Source organism: Ambystoma mexicanum, chromosome 8 (assembly GCF_040938575.1).
Source record: "Ambystoma mexicanum isolate Mex_15411 chromosome 8, UKY_AmexF1_1, whole genome shotgun sequence".
NCBI lineage: Eukaryota > Metazoa > Chordata > Amphibia > Caudata > Ambystomatidae > Ambystoma > Ambystoma mexicanum.
This window is the reverse complement of record NC_090929.1, coordinates 307,267,848-307,282,012: the sequence shown is the minus strand read 5'-3', so window position 1 is coordinate 307,282,012 and position 14,165 is coordinate 307,267,848. Positions and strand designations below refer to the sequence as shown.

Genomic DNA, 14,165 nt, shown 5'->3' with positions numbered 1-14,165 from the left:
CACAAAGAGGCGTATACCATCTTTGCCAAAAAATCTAAAAAAGGGCTGATGAATGCATCAAACTATGGGCCCACACATAATGCGAAGCCAAAAAAATCAAAAATTCAAAGGAGTTGCCTCTAATGGTCAATCGAAACAGTTCTTTAAATCACTTTCAAAGCCAGCGAGGTGCTCTATGTTAAGCCTCTAATGCTATAACCAGAAAATACTCCCTTCTGGCACAAGAAAGGAAAAAAACTGCAAAAAGCGGGGTTATTAACCCCCAGGTAGACTTAACACATTTTCCGTTGGATGAGTTGGTGCAGGCCGTTGAAGAATTTGAAGCTGGCCCAGAGGGTTTGCCTTCTAAGGCTCATTCTGCATTACCATCTAAGGGCACTCCTCTGAATACTTCTGAATCACTTCCTCCGTTGCATAACACACAAGAACTTAGGAAAGCCGTGGATGATTATATGCACCAATTTCATCCGGCGCCAATTTTGTCTCATCCATTGATGCAACCTGTTTCTACTATTTCGAAAACTCCTCGGCAGAGCACTCAAACAGGCACCGGACTAGCTATTTCTCCCTCCACGTGTGAGGAGAATGCTCTAGTCATAGAAAATCTGCCTCTAACAGCAGATGCTCCCTCAACTCCAGTGAATATGCAGGACAACATATTATCTTCTATCAAAGATTGCCTGGTGGCACTAACCTTGGAACAGCAGGTTCTGAAGTCTTCCATGAAATCACTTATCCATAGCTCTCACTCTGATCCCTTACTTCCCTCTGATCAGAGGGTGAGCTCTAAAAGTGTTACATTCAAATCCCCAGTAGAGGATGAGCATTCAAACCCCCTTTCTGAGGTATCTCATGGTAAAAAAGAGGCCGTAGTGCCACCAGGCATTAAGAACAGAAAGTCTCCTCAACCTTACTCATTATTCATAAGTTGACGTGGTGGCTCCTTTCCAACATTTATTATGAATAGAAAAAGTATTATTGCGCTATTTTCTGACATTCCAACATTAGAAGATATTGCTTCAGGAGACATAGAGCAAGTAGAATTTCCTGATGACAAGGACTCAACTGTATCTTGGCTCTGGATAAGATCACGCGTTGTCCTTAACACCATTTGGTCTGCAAGATCCTCTCTCTTTGCCCTTGGTTTTAGATTAAAACCTACTACTAGTGAAAGTCCTTTAACTGAGATCTCGCAACAGCTTGAAAGAGTTGGTGACGGTGGATCTCGACCCTCAGCTCCATTAGGTGAAAGTGTAGTGTCTATCACGAAACCTAACATTTGTTGTTGCTGTAAGAATGCGTAACTAGGAGCAAATGAGCAATGCCCTCAGACACATAAAATCGCATTTTTGAGTTGGAATACTAGAGGGCATAAGCACTTACTGAATAATTCAAATTGCACTCTAACAAATTTTGACCTAGTGCTCCTACAAGAAACTTGATTATTGTCAGCTCCTTCTTGGGACAATCAAATTTTGACCTAGTGCTCCTACAAGAAACTTGATTATTGTCAGCTCCTTCTTGGGACAATCACCATGTTCACCTGGTCCCTGCGTTGAAAGGACAAAAAGGCAGACCAATGTCTGGCCTTGTAACCATTTCTAACATTTCCACCATGACCAGCTTAGTAGATTGTCCATCTCCGAATTCTTTTATGCAATGCACCATTATCCTGATTCAAGCACTCAAATTTGCAGTCATCAATCTCTATTGGAATCCTGTTGCGATTTCAACCTCTACCTTCTTTAAGTACCTCAATTCACTTATGGAAGAGATTGTCACTACTCCTAATATTGCGCATATCATTCTTGCTGGAGATCTGAACATTCACCTACTTGCATTATCCAAGGAAAATAATTCTGAACGGGTCACACTGTGGTCTCATTTTGTAGAAACATGGGATTTGATTATGTTGAACGGAGCATTTAAAAGTGACATCCCTCCTTCTCATACGTGGTCAAGCTGATCACATAAAGCAACTATCGACTATGTGTATGTTGATAGAGTGTTATTTGGTCAAATTTCTAAGTTCACTATTTTGCCCTCTTCATCCAGTGATCACTTGATGCTGTCGGCTGAATTTATGGTTCATGTCCAGGCCAAATCACAGTCTCGACAGCAACAGTTGAGTGCTTTGACCATAAACCCTCAGCACAATAGACTGCATTAGTCCAATATTACTTTGGAAGCATTTAGTCATGATCTAGTGAAGGACCATCATCTCCTCCTAGAGAAGGGGCATGTTCCACCGAAATATCACGATAAAATGCATGTATTTGCATCCCCTGGTATAGCTAGTGGTAAGATATCCAAAAATGCTTGTCCAACCCATGTCTTCGATCAATCTGTTAGACTCAGGAAGTCCCTTTTTCGTAGACAAAAAGACAGATTCTGCTTCTCCCAGCACACAATTGTGAGTCTTCATTACGCAAGTTGAAGATTGATTACAAGAATTGGATACGTGGTCACAAGGCGGAAATGTATCAAAGGGATGGTGAGCGGAAAGCTTCACACGATTCAGGGCAAAAACACCTCTGAGATGTGGAAGTTAATTAATTCGGCCACAACGTGCTCTCAGCTATCCTCCCAAATTAACGGGGTGCCGGAAAAAAGTTGGGTTGAATATTTTACAAACATCTATGATCTCCCACAAACTAGTCTTGATCGGCTGCCGCTAGGCCAACTATCCTTCCTTTTTTAATCAACTTTTATTGAGAATATGTGTTTTTTTACATAAATAAGGCCAGCTCTTCCAGAGCTCCTGGACCGGATGGCCTCTCAAATTTTGTTTTAAAACAGCATCCTGAATTGTGGGCGAATATCCTATACACCATCTTTGTCCCCATCCAAATGAAGCAATGCATTCCAACATCCTGGTGTCAAGCTGTAGTAGTGCCAATCTATAAAAAAGTCGACTGCACGAATCCGGCAAGTTATCACCCCATAGCACTTCTTGATGCACCTGGGAAGATTTTTAGCCGTATCATTTTGAGAGATCTTAATATTTGGGCTACTAGTGAAAATCGTCGAGATCCCTTTCAAACGGGCTTTGTGGCGGGCCTTGGCACTGCTATTAATATCATCATGCTTAATGCCATTAAGGCAGCCTATGCGGCAAGACAGCAACCTCTATACTTGGCCTTTGTAGACTTTCGAGTCACGTTTGACTCTGTGGACCGCCAATTACTTTTCAACAAATTGCTGAGTTTTGGCTGCCCACCTTCTCTTATTTCACTCATATAGCTGCTTCATACAAATACCACAATGCAGGTCAAATTGAACTTTAGTGGGCTATTATCAGAAATAATCCATATCAAACGCGGCCTTTAACAAGGCTGCATTCTAGCCTCAACTCTGTTTAATTTATTTATTTTTGACTTGGGAGTTGAATTCTTGAAGGTAACAAATGATGCGCCAAAGCTTGGTAACCAGGTCATCGCATGGCTTCTCTATGCTGATGACCTGGTTCTTATCTCACAAACGCCAAGTGAATTACAGACTCTACTTAACCAACTAGAATTCTTTGTTACCAAAAATAATCTAACACTCAACTTGGAGAAAACCCAAGTCATGGAATTGGGAAAGAGCAAACTGAAACAAACTAAACACTATGAGTGGTTCCTTCAGAATCAAAAACTGGTTTTAGTCAATGACTATAAATATCTGGGAGTTATGTTTAGTAATTCTCCTGCAAATAACCCCCACAAATGTAGCATTACTGGCAAACTCTCCACTCTAATATCTCAGGCCAAAGTCCTCCAGGCCAAGTTTGGTAAATTTTCTTGTGCTCATGTTCTAATCTTTTATCAGCAGAAGGTAATCCCCATCGTCACCTATGGGGCTGAGACATGGCTCCCACAAAAGCCATTGTATTGGGATAGAATGGAAGCCCAATTTTGGAAAAAAGTACTCAAACTCCCTAACACAACGCCAAATGCCCTCTTGCGGTTTGATTTGGGCAGTTTGTCAATGCACATCCAAGTGTCTTGGAAGAGATGTTGTCTTTTCTGCAAATGCTTACTGGGTCTTGCAGCAAACAATTTGCTCTCAATATTGGCAAACTATCTTTTGCTTTCTCCACACTCTTTTCCAGCAAACTGGAGAGCTAGTGTCCTCGCTGATCTGGCTGATGCGAACATCTCGCTAGACCTTTTTCTCAATAATCTCTCGAAAGCCAAGCTCAAATTGTATCAACTAGATTGGCATCATACCCAACAGAAATGCGTATTGCTAAGAGACTTTGACAGATCATCCTTTGGTCATAAAACATTTTGGCAAACAGCTGACTATTTACTGAAGTGCCCGTCATACGGACTTAGAAGCCAAATCCTAAGATTTCGCATGAACTTATGGCCAACCAATCAAATCATATTAAGAAGGGGTCTAATTCATGTTGATGCCTCATACTGTCGGTTTTGTAAAGTTGATGGAATGGAAGAGACACTAAAACACATATTAATTGTGTGTGTTGCCTTGAGAAAACAAAGGAAAATTGTCCTTCACAAGTTAATCCAAAAACATCATTTAATGCGGTCAGATGATGAACTATGGTATGAAGTATTTGCTACCTCAAAATTCTCATTGAGAATAGCCACTATGCAATTTTTAAGTGCAGTATTGCCTAAAGACTGATCATCTAGCGATTTTTATTCTGGGTTATTAGTTGTCACACATGTTTAGGTTTTATTTATAATGTGTGTGTGGCTGGATGTTAGAATTGAGTTTGTTAAGTATGCTGTTATATTGATCTTTACTTCCCTTTGCCTTTTATTCTGTGGCTTTCTCATTTTATCCTTATTCTTTTTTAAGTTGTCATTTGTCTCTTCCTAATGCAATGTGATGCGATTTGTAGTTTGAAGTTTTATGAACATTTTTTTTGAAAGGTTCATTTAATTTAACCAACCAAAATAAAAAAAATTATAATTATGACTTTGTAAGGCTTTTATGGCTTTGTGCTGAAAATAAAGTAATTTGATTGATTTGATTGATTGATTGATTGAATATCTGAGGGAAGAAGATAGTGCTTAGGATCATCACTGGAATTGCAGCTGCTGATTTCTGACCCTCCTGAAGGAGACATTTCTCCTTCTCTGATTTGAGGCATCCAATGTCAGTCTTTCCCTTGATTTGATCTGATAGGGACAGTCAGATTCTCTACATCTGCAGCCTTATGTGCTCTCGTAGAAACACCTGGACTGCATGCATAACCAAAACATAAGTGGGAGTCCCTGGTGTTCTGCAGGAACCAGGTGGCATTGTTGATTCTCTTTTGTTGGACTTATCAGGCCAGAACCTGTTGCTGTCTCTCATCTGAGGGAACCCTTATTGTTCCATACAAAGTCCTGACTGGAGCATCCTCTAACCTGATCCAAATGGCAACTAATGTGGTTTCTTGTTGCTGCTGTTGGTCCCACCTCCTTGTGTGTCACTCATGAGGGTCCTACAATCTAGTTGGCATCATTTGTCTCATCCATCCGTCGCCAAGGTCTTGCTTTCAGACCCTGCACCTGGAACTGGCACTGTAACTAAAACGAAATCCTGACATTGAAACTTACCTCTGCAACCTTTGCTCCTGGACTTCATTAATGCCTTCCAGTGTATCATATACTTGCGGGTTCTATGTATTTTCATAGAAACCTATTTAAACGTGTGCACTTTGTCCATGAACAGTTTGCTGAAATTAATATTTTTGTTTTTTTTAATGAGGTTATTTAGAATTTTGCCATGTTTAGAGATGATTTACTCTTTTTCATTACTTCTCTCACTTTAAAGGACTTACCTGTCATTTATAACGACCTACATATAATGAATCCCCATCATATCAGACCTGGAGAGGGGTAAGTCACAGATTTAGGCCAATTAATTTCTAGGCTGATATGATGCATAGACCCTCAAAGACCATCACCAGCTGTGGAAAGGTCGCAATCTGGTCTCTTATGTAATAAAAACATTGTCCACAAATAATGATCAATTATGTGTAATCGTTGACAAGCTGAAATCAAGCTCACCAGATCTCTTATGGAAAATGTTTGTCAATGCCTCTATCATCATAGCAAAAATGTTTGGCAAAAGAGGGCATCCCTCCCTGATGCTGCACTGCATCAGCCACTTATCAAAAATAAAACAAATCCTTGCAACTGCTCCCTATCACAACAGATCCACCCATGTTTAGAAAATCTCACCTACAATAAAAGTCAAAAACTTGTATTAATTTCTCAAGCATTACTGTAAATGCTATGGTGTCAAGCATATGTACATTGAGCCGGCAAGTTGTAATCCTTGCTGGTTGTCCTATGAACTTGTGCACAATGCGCAGCAGAGCATGGTCCAACATGATCTTCCCCAAATACTGTGCAACACTTAATTTTAGTGTGTTATTCAAACCAGTCAACATAATTAATTTGCAAATACGCTTATAGTAATAGAGAGTAATTGGAGTACCGTCCCTCAGTACCATAAGCCATTAGTATAGCAGTTGCAATTTCTTTACCATAACAAGTGTGCTGGCAGCTGTACTCAATGGCCGAATACTGGCCCCCTTCATGTCCAGAGATCCATCAGCCCCCATCCATCGTAACAGATAATCCCAATATCATCTTAGTATGTTGCCTATTGACTAAAGCATAGGAGCACAACAAAAGCACCTACATCCGATAGAGGACTCCTGCCAATCCATGTATCTCACACCCAGATGTCGATGTTATTAATACCCTTAAGTTACACAGATGTATACACCCATATGCATAATCAGTGCTTCCCTGGAGAACATAGAGTGTTATGAGACATGAAACTGCACATCCCCATAGCTTGTATCTTGGCACATTCTGATGCCAATAGGCGCATCTCCTGAAGCATTGTAATTTAATTCTTTGTCCCTATCAAATAAGGAATACTGTGCTCCCTTTCACCACCCCTTTAATAGCTCTAACATTCCAGTTGAAAATACTGTGTTCAGTCATTTTTTTGCATCAACTGATTTTAGAGAGTCTTATTTATCACTTCGCACACTTACCCCATACCTCTCAACCAATAACCAACCCTTGAACCTTCTCTAGGCCATGCATCTTCCCCACACCTTTGATGAAGCAATATGACAATACCCACAACCTTATCTCATGCTTACACCTTCCCCTACCTTAACCTGTACTATTATTTAAAAGGGCAGTATATTTGCCCTCACTAGCATTGAAGCCATTGGTCTTTGCCAGATGCACAGCAGGAAATGCCACCACAATACCAGATGTGCCAGGGCTCCAAGAAAAGGAGGTGTGTGACTATTCCACAGCCACAATTCCACCTTCTCTATTTACACTTGTCTAAGTGGCATGGACTAACCAAATAAATGGCCACCTTAGCATAGTATCCAAACCGGGCTGTGGCAATTGGGGACCAAACAGCAGTAGACCTAATCTCCATACTCGCCACCCCAAATCTCTGTATGTATCAGCTCAGTTTTGGACATTACTAGCAGAGCAATTACTAAACAGCATGAACAATCACGTAATAATGTTCACATTGATAATTATATTGGATCACGAAAAGCTCTCTTTCCAATTCTATCCAAAGACAACCAGTAAAGTTTTGCTTTATGTGAAAGCTATCATCGTCATTGCATCCAATTAGTTTCACAATAGTTCATCTATTTTGGTCCATGAATCAATTCCTGAAATCAGATCAGGATTATGCCTAAAAAACTTCTCATGTCATAGAAGAACTTCTAGAAAAAGCTTCTGCTTTTACCTAAATGCTTTTCAATTCTATCATTAGCATGGGAAATGCCCCATTTAGGTACGGAATGATAAGGAATGTCTCAGCAGACAAGAACTTGGTATCATCATCTTGCCAATTTGTTGAAGGTATTGAAAGGAAAGGCATCAGCCTTCCTTGGCCTGTCCTTGGTTGGCAAAGCAGGTCTCTCCTGTGTAATGTCCTGCAAAACCAAGCTTGCTAATATGAAATGTCTCCAGACCATATGCAACAAAATATTGATCTGATCCAGCTATAAGAATTGGTAAAACCTCTTTGGGCAGAAATATGTGTCTTTTCATCTGAACCATTTACCTGTTACAACTCCCGAGCCTTCATTAATGACATATTTCTGCCTCAGCTAATAGCATCAACCTATTGAGGGGAGAAAAGCCCCACACAGGGAATATAACAATAGTGGCCCGCTGTTTATGTGTGTCAGGCATGATGGAACCACGGCATTTCATGCTGGCATGCCTCTTCTATAAGAGCGCAACAAAAAGGAATCTGTCTCATATACTGTTAGGCAGAATCACATGCAGTACCCTTTGGGAACACTACACACAATTAAGACTACAAGTGTAAGTACAATTTCACCTTTGGTACAAGCCTGTACTACACAGTAATGTGGTAGCAGTGGCTGAGCAGCCAGACTTATCTCAAGAGTAAAGTGAGCAGTACAAGAGGTTACACAAAGGGGGAGCATTCACAGTGGCTCAAACACTTACTCAAGGTTTCTTGGTAAAAGAATATACATTTATTTACACAGTCAGTTGGAAAAAATTCGACTAGTAAGAGCAGCTCAATATCACAATCGAATATACTACAATACACAACCAATCAGTTTCTGAACAAGTTCAGCTCCCCTGAAGTGGGAGCAAAACGGGACTTCAGATACCTTAAAAAGGGATAAAAAGACAAGGCTTAGAGAATCAAAGTACAAATACTTTCAGAGGTAGGGCAAATAGTTTCAGTTCACTACAAACAGCAATTCAATTCAATAGGCTTGGGCCAAAGTCAATGGTTCAGAGTCTAGGATAGGATAGCATTGTTCTGGTAGTAAATGGGTAAGTCTTTGCCACGGTTTTTAGAAGTAGTTGGTCAGACGAAAAGTTATATGGCAGTTTTGGGAAGGACAAGCCTTCAAACTTGGGAAAGTTCTACAAACTTCCACCGCGGTCAAAAGGATTTCTCGACCGCACTACCTTTTAAATGAAGAAGAGCTGTAGCTGAGGCAGTTGTTCCTGGCAGTTCCTGCAGATCTCGCTGTTCCTGGCTTCAGTCATGGGGACAAGAAGGAGGACATCAGGATGTTCCTGCACTGCCCAGGGAAGAGGCCACAAGCTTGGCAAAATGTCGGTTTAAGGTGTGAGTGCCTTAAAGACCACAAACTGGTATCCTTCTCACTGGCTATCTGGTTTTCAACAGCACTCTGAAGAAAATCTGACCAGTATAGAGACAGTGTCCAGGTGACTTGCAAGTTGGTTGTTCCCACCAAACTCAAGGGAAGAAGTTAACCTTGAAGGGCTTCTCTGTCAGTAGAGTTGCAGGAAATTCGGACCAGCAGCAGGGCTTCACCAGTGGACCAGGAGTTGCAGCAGTCGTCTTCCTTCAGCTCATCTTCGGTTCTTTTGTTCCAGTGGTCAACTCTACTTTCCAAGTCCCAGACACCTGCTTTTAAACAGTTTTCCCCCATTCATTCCAGCCTAGCTGTCAGTCACACAGCAGGGTGGCTGTCCTTGCCGGACAGCTAGCCGGTCAATCATGCCAGAGTTCATTCAGGTTTCCTAGGAGAATAAGCACAGGGAGTTTCGGGCACCTCCCTCACATCCTGTCCACCCCAGACACTCAGGCGCCAGAGGAGGGCTTTAGCTCTGAAGCCCGCCAAAGGCCAACGAACAAAGGGACCAAACCTGGTTTGGCACGCAGAGGTAAACACAAGAAGGACCTTTCCTAATAGGAACAGCGAAAAAAGTCGACCAGAGTCTGTTTTTACAGATAAGTCTTGGGCACCATATTGAAAAACATGGCTGGCCCGATTTTTAGCTACCATTGTTTGCGGTCGGGAAAAATAAATCATGGTAGTTTGTTCTAAACCACTGCCACCAGCCATTTCAAGTAGAAAATGGTAACATTTGACAGTTACATGAGTGTTTAGACTCAGGGGATGCTAGGCAACCCCTCCAGCACTCTATAGGAAGATAGTGTGTGCTGGGTCTGTAAATTTAAAAAGACTAGTAATGTCAATTTAACTTTACATGCTCTGGGAGACAGTAGTCAGTCCCAGAGAAGGCATTTAAACCTTGGGAAGTATGAAAGACATCCCTGTGCCACTGCACTGAAGGTGCTGTGTGACACACAAGAAAAAGATGATGCCCATGGAGTTGTTTTAAAACTCCATATCCAAAGAACACAAAAGTAAAACACACATCAAAATACATAAAAGAGTGGGGAAAAAGGCTCACACTCTTTTCAGGTAAAAATTAAAATCCTAGAAATCCAGCAAAGTTGCTGGGGGTCTCAAAAGGTAAGGGAAATTAGCACATTCTTCAGAATGAGCGCATACCAAGAAGGTAAATGATCGATGATCAGAAATGTGATCATTTCTTTACCTAGTGGGTACTTGCCATCAAAAACCACACTCGATGGTGCAAGATTGATGTCAGCCTCTAATTCCTGCCTTTATAAGGCTATTGACGAATGTATCCCTGCAGAAGATTGGTAAGAGCAGCCTGTCAAACAAGGTATGTGTCTGGTGAAGGATTCACCGGACCTGGGATCGCCAAATCATGTAGTGAAGACTACTGATCATCTTCTTTCATTTGGTCATCTGTAATATGTTCATCATCAAGCCACAAAAAGTGAAACTGGAATGTTTCGTGAAAAATAACTTTTTTAAATCAAAGTTCATTCCTTCTTGTAAATCAGCAGAAGCCTCTAGCACTGATGCATTTCAGACCGAGGTCCTTCTTCAGGGTGAGTTCTGCAATGTTGCGAGATCAATGGTATTTAAATATGCATTTAAGCATTATATTAATCCGTCCCTTCAAGTTACAGTGCACGCTGTGTTCTGCTGTCTGTGAAAGATGTGTCAAGATATCACGAGAGTAAATCTAGATGCGGCGTGCAGAGTAAAGGAGTGAACACATCCCTCATGGCCATTGTCACACACGTGCCATGATCGTGTACGGGCTCATGTCGTGAAGTGTGGAACGGGCCGCATGGAGTCACAGACAGCAGCCTGTCAACCTACGAGGAACTAAAAACAGAAGCAGATGAATGGAGAAGTCCCCAGTTTGTAGCTGGTAACAGGTACCTCCCTTCATGCACTAAGCTGAAGCCTTTACCTGAAACTCAAAGACTTATAAATGGACTTTCTTCGTAATCAATTGTTTTGATGTTATCATTTTACCTTTTTATTATTTCATTAAATTACTGTACTGTTATGTCCTGGCATGAAAGGCCAGAGTGGACAAAAGATTATGATATTAATTTTAAATCTAAACCTCTGGTATCTAGCCACTCGTAGAATGTTTCTATATCGGGAACCACATGTTTTTCTTACCCATTCAGAAACAATAGTCAAAGCTCCTTCTTACTATGCAATAAAATGCATCATCTATAAGCATACGGGCTATCCCTGGTGGGGAATAACACCCCTCTTTATTTCCTGCAGGCATCGCTTAACAGTATTGACTGATTTTCTTGTCTACTGAATACCCTGCAGGTAGTCGGAGAAGATTAATCATTAAGTATTGCTGAAGGGAATGGAGCCTATCTTTTGGCTGCCTTAATCTTTGCACCCCCCAGTCCTGCGATTGAGGAATGAAGTCGTGATTGCACTGGCAACCTCCGGGGAAGTCTTGCTCTAGGTAGTGTATAGGCTCTCTTGAGGAAGAGGTATTTCAATAGCATCCCCTGTCCAGCTTGAATTACTTTATTCATACTTATTAATTTAAGCAATAAGCCCTGAGCTTCTGGGAGGAGGGGGTATTACTGCTTCAGGTAATGCCCCATAGCCCATTGTTACAGGCCCGAACGAAACACAGGGTCTTATTACTATTACTACCCCGGCACGTTGGACCTGGGTACTAATAGATTCTTTGAAGAACTGAAGAAAAAAAATGGGAAAAGAAATGGACGCCGTGGAGTGGGTAGAAGGGACCACATTAGTCCCTTCTCCCTTTGCATGGCGGCCATTAAAAATTGGTGGCCATTGCCAGGTCGGAGACCAATCAGGAACACAAGTATTCCTGGCACAGAAGGTCCGAGAAGCGCAGGTACGTGGAGAGGGGTGTGGTGGGAGATGAGATGTGGAAAAGATAGGTGGGGTTGGGGAGAAGGGATGCGGGGGGAGCGCACACTTACAGGTGATCCGATAGGGGAAGATGGCAGCCTCCAGCTCTGAGGATCATCGGAGCGGGGCTATACCGTGTGGTAAAGCCCTGGCTCAGAGCCTCCTCATTGGATGGAGTCCTAAGCCACGCCCCGCAGGGTACTAATATTCCTTTATTGAACTTAGATCATATGTGAGGATTAGCACTGCTCTTTGTACTTGGATAGAATCCAATGTGTAGACATTGTTGTTGGTACAGCCGACCCATTTTTCCTCTGGCACACTGCACCTTCGTTACTTAGCAGAAGGCGCAGGCTCACCCCCACACAACTCTGCACTCACATATAACACAAACACTATTGCACAACACCTCTGCCATAAGATTGAAGCTACCTTTCATGACAAATATTAAAACTGTATCTACTCACGTTATTGCCTATTTAGTTCATAGTATATCTCCTTCCCACCCATCCACATACCATTCAGACATGGGTGACTAGCAGGGTCTTGCCCACCCTCTCATAACCTTAACGGCCAAAATGCACACATGCATACTAGCACCTCCCCATTTTCCCATATTTTGTACTCGGGGCCCCTCCGATGGCGTTCAACCAACAGCATGCTGGCACCATAATTACGGTAAAAGGCGCTATACAAGTGAAATGAAATGAAATTATCCACTTCTATGAGAGTGTTCGCATGCCTGGGCCCTTCTGAACCTACAGCAACCCTAGTAACTGGGTATTGTTCCTCTCTGAATTCCCTGATCAACAGCTCACCACCAAATGGAGCAGGCCAGAGTTCCAATTATACAGTGATGTTTTTGCACAACATCCACCAGCGCTAATAGCCGGTTGCAACTACAAAGTTAGCCAAACAATGTGATCCTCGCGTCCACTTTAGACACCCAGCAGTGTCAGGCAACGTAAAGCATACAAGCAGACAGACAGGACTGCTTTTGGGTTCCCCGTTGCTTCTCCAAGTTGCCCCCCCAGTTATTGTCAGCAATCCTGTGCACACATCAGGATACGTTGTAGGCTATGTTTTTTTTTCCCTTTGGTTTATTGAGTTTTTACGTTTAAAAGTTAACAAATGACAATTGACAAAATCAACACCACTGATAGTTTGAACAATTTCGTGTGAAGGTACTGCATCTGGTTACCATCATACAACAACACACCTTACAATCACGCCTAACTAGTCTATTCTCCACCCTTGGTAGTCATTAGGTCACCACTATATTGTGTTGTACTATCTGTACTACGGGGAGTCAGGCATTGAATTTGTTGGCTAAGAGTTGCATAGCTATGACTGTGGTTCACACGCCCTTCTCCAGGGTTCCATGTAATAATGTCCCCGCAAAAATGTCCCCTGACAAAAAAGTCAGTTTTTTGCGGAAACATTATTACATTGAACATGCAGGGGACATCCCTGCAACCCGTCCCCATACATAATTTCACCATATGTAAAGTCGCCAATGGCTTTTCCCGGCAACATTATCTATGGGGACATTATGTATGGGGACAGTATTACCTGATAGTCTTCTCCAAACGTGTGTTTACTACGAGTGGTCTTTGCGCGCTAACATGTGTACTTTGTAGGCTATTAAGCACATAGAAGAGGATCTCCTACAGCCCACGTCTGTGTCATTTGCCATTCTGCCATCACCAAAGGTAACTAGAATATAATGTGTAGCAAAACCTGGTAAATTATGCGACAACCTGGGCATTTGATGGCATTCCTTTGCAAATAGTTTGTGTACCTATTATAAGACTTCATCACCAAGCATATGATGCGAGGACCTGTACAATGATGGAAATACTTGACATATGTCAGTACCTTGTCATTTGATAGGAATAACTGGTATATAACATGGGTATGTGGCAATTGAAGACTATATCATGAATGTGATTTGAGTATATGGGCATATAATGAAAATATGTGGAAGATGATGGAAGTATGTGGCATTTGATGTCAATGTCTTGCATATAATGTGAGATCTTGTGAAAGGAATGCCAGCACCTGGAAAATGATGAGCATTCCTGAGCATTTGATGTTGATACCTTGAAAATTAGAAATAATG

General features: G+C 41.8%; 1 protein-coding gene across 2 annotated transcripts in view; it reads left to right on the top strand.

Moving 5' to 3' along the window:
- The window catches only part of LOC138471864 (ficolin-1-like), a 199,192-nt gene that overhangs the window by 81,864 nt on the left and 103,163 nt on the right, over positions 1-14,165 (top strand). The window lies entirely within an intron of this gene.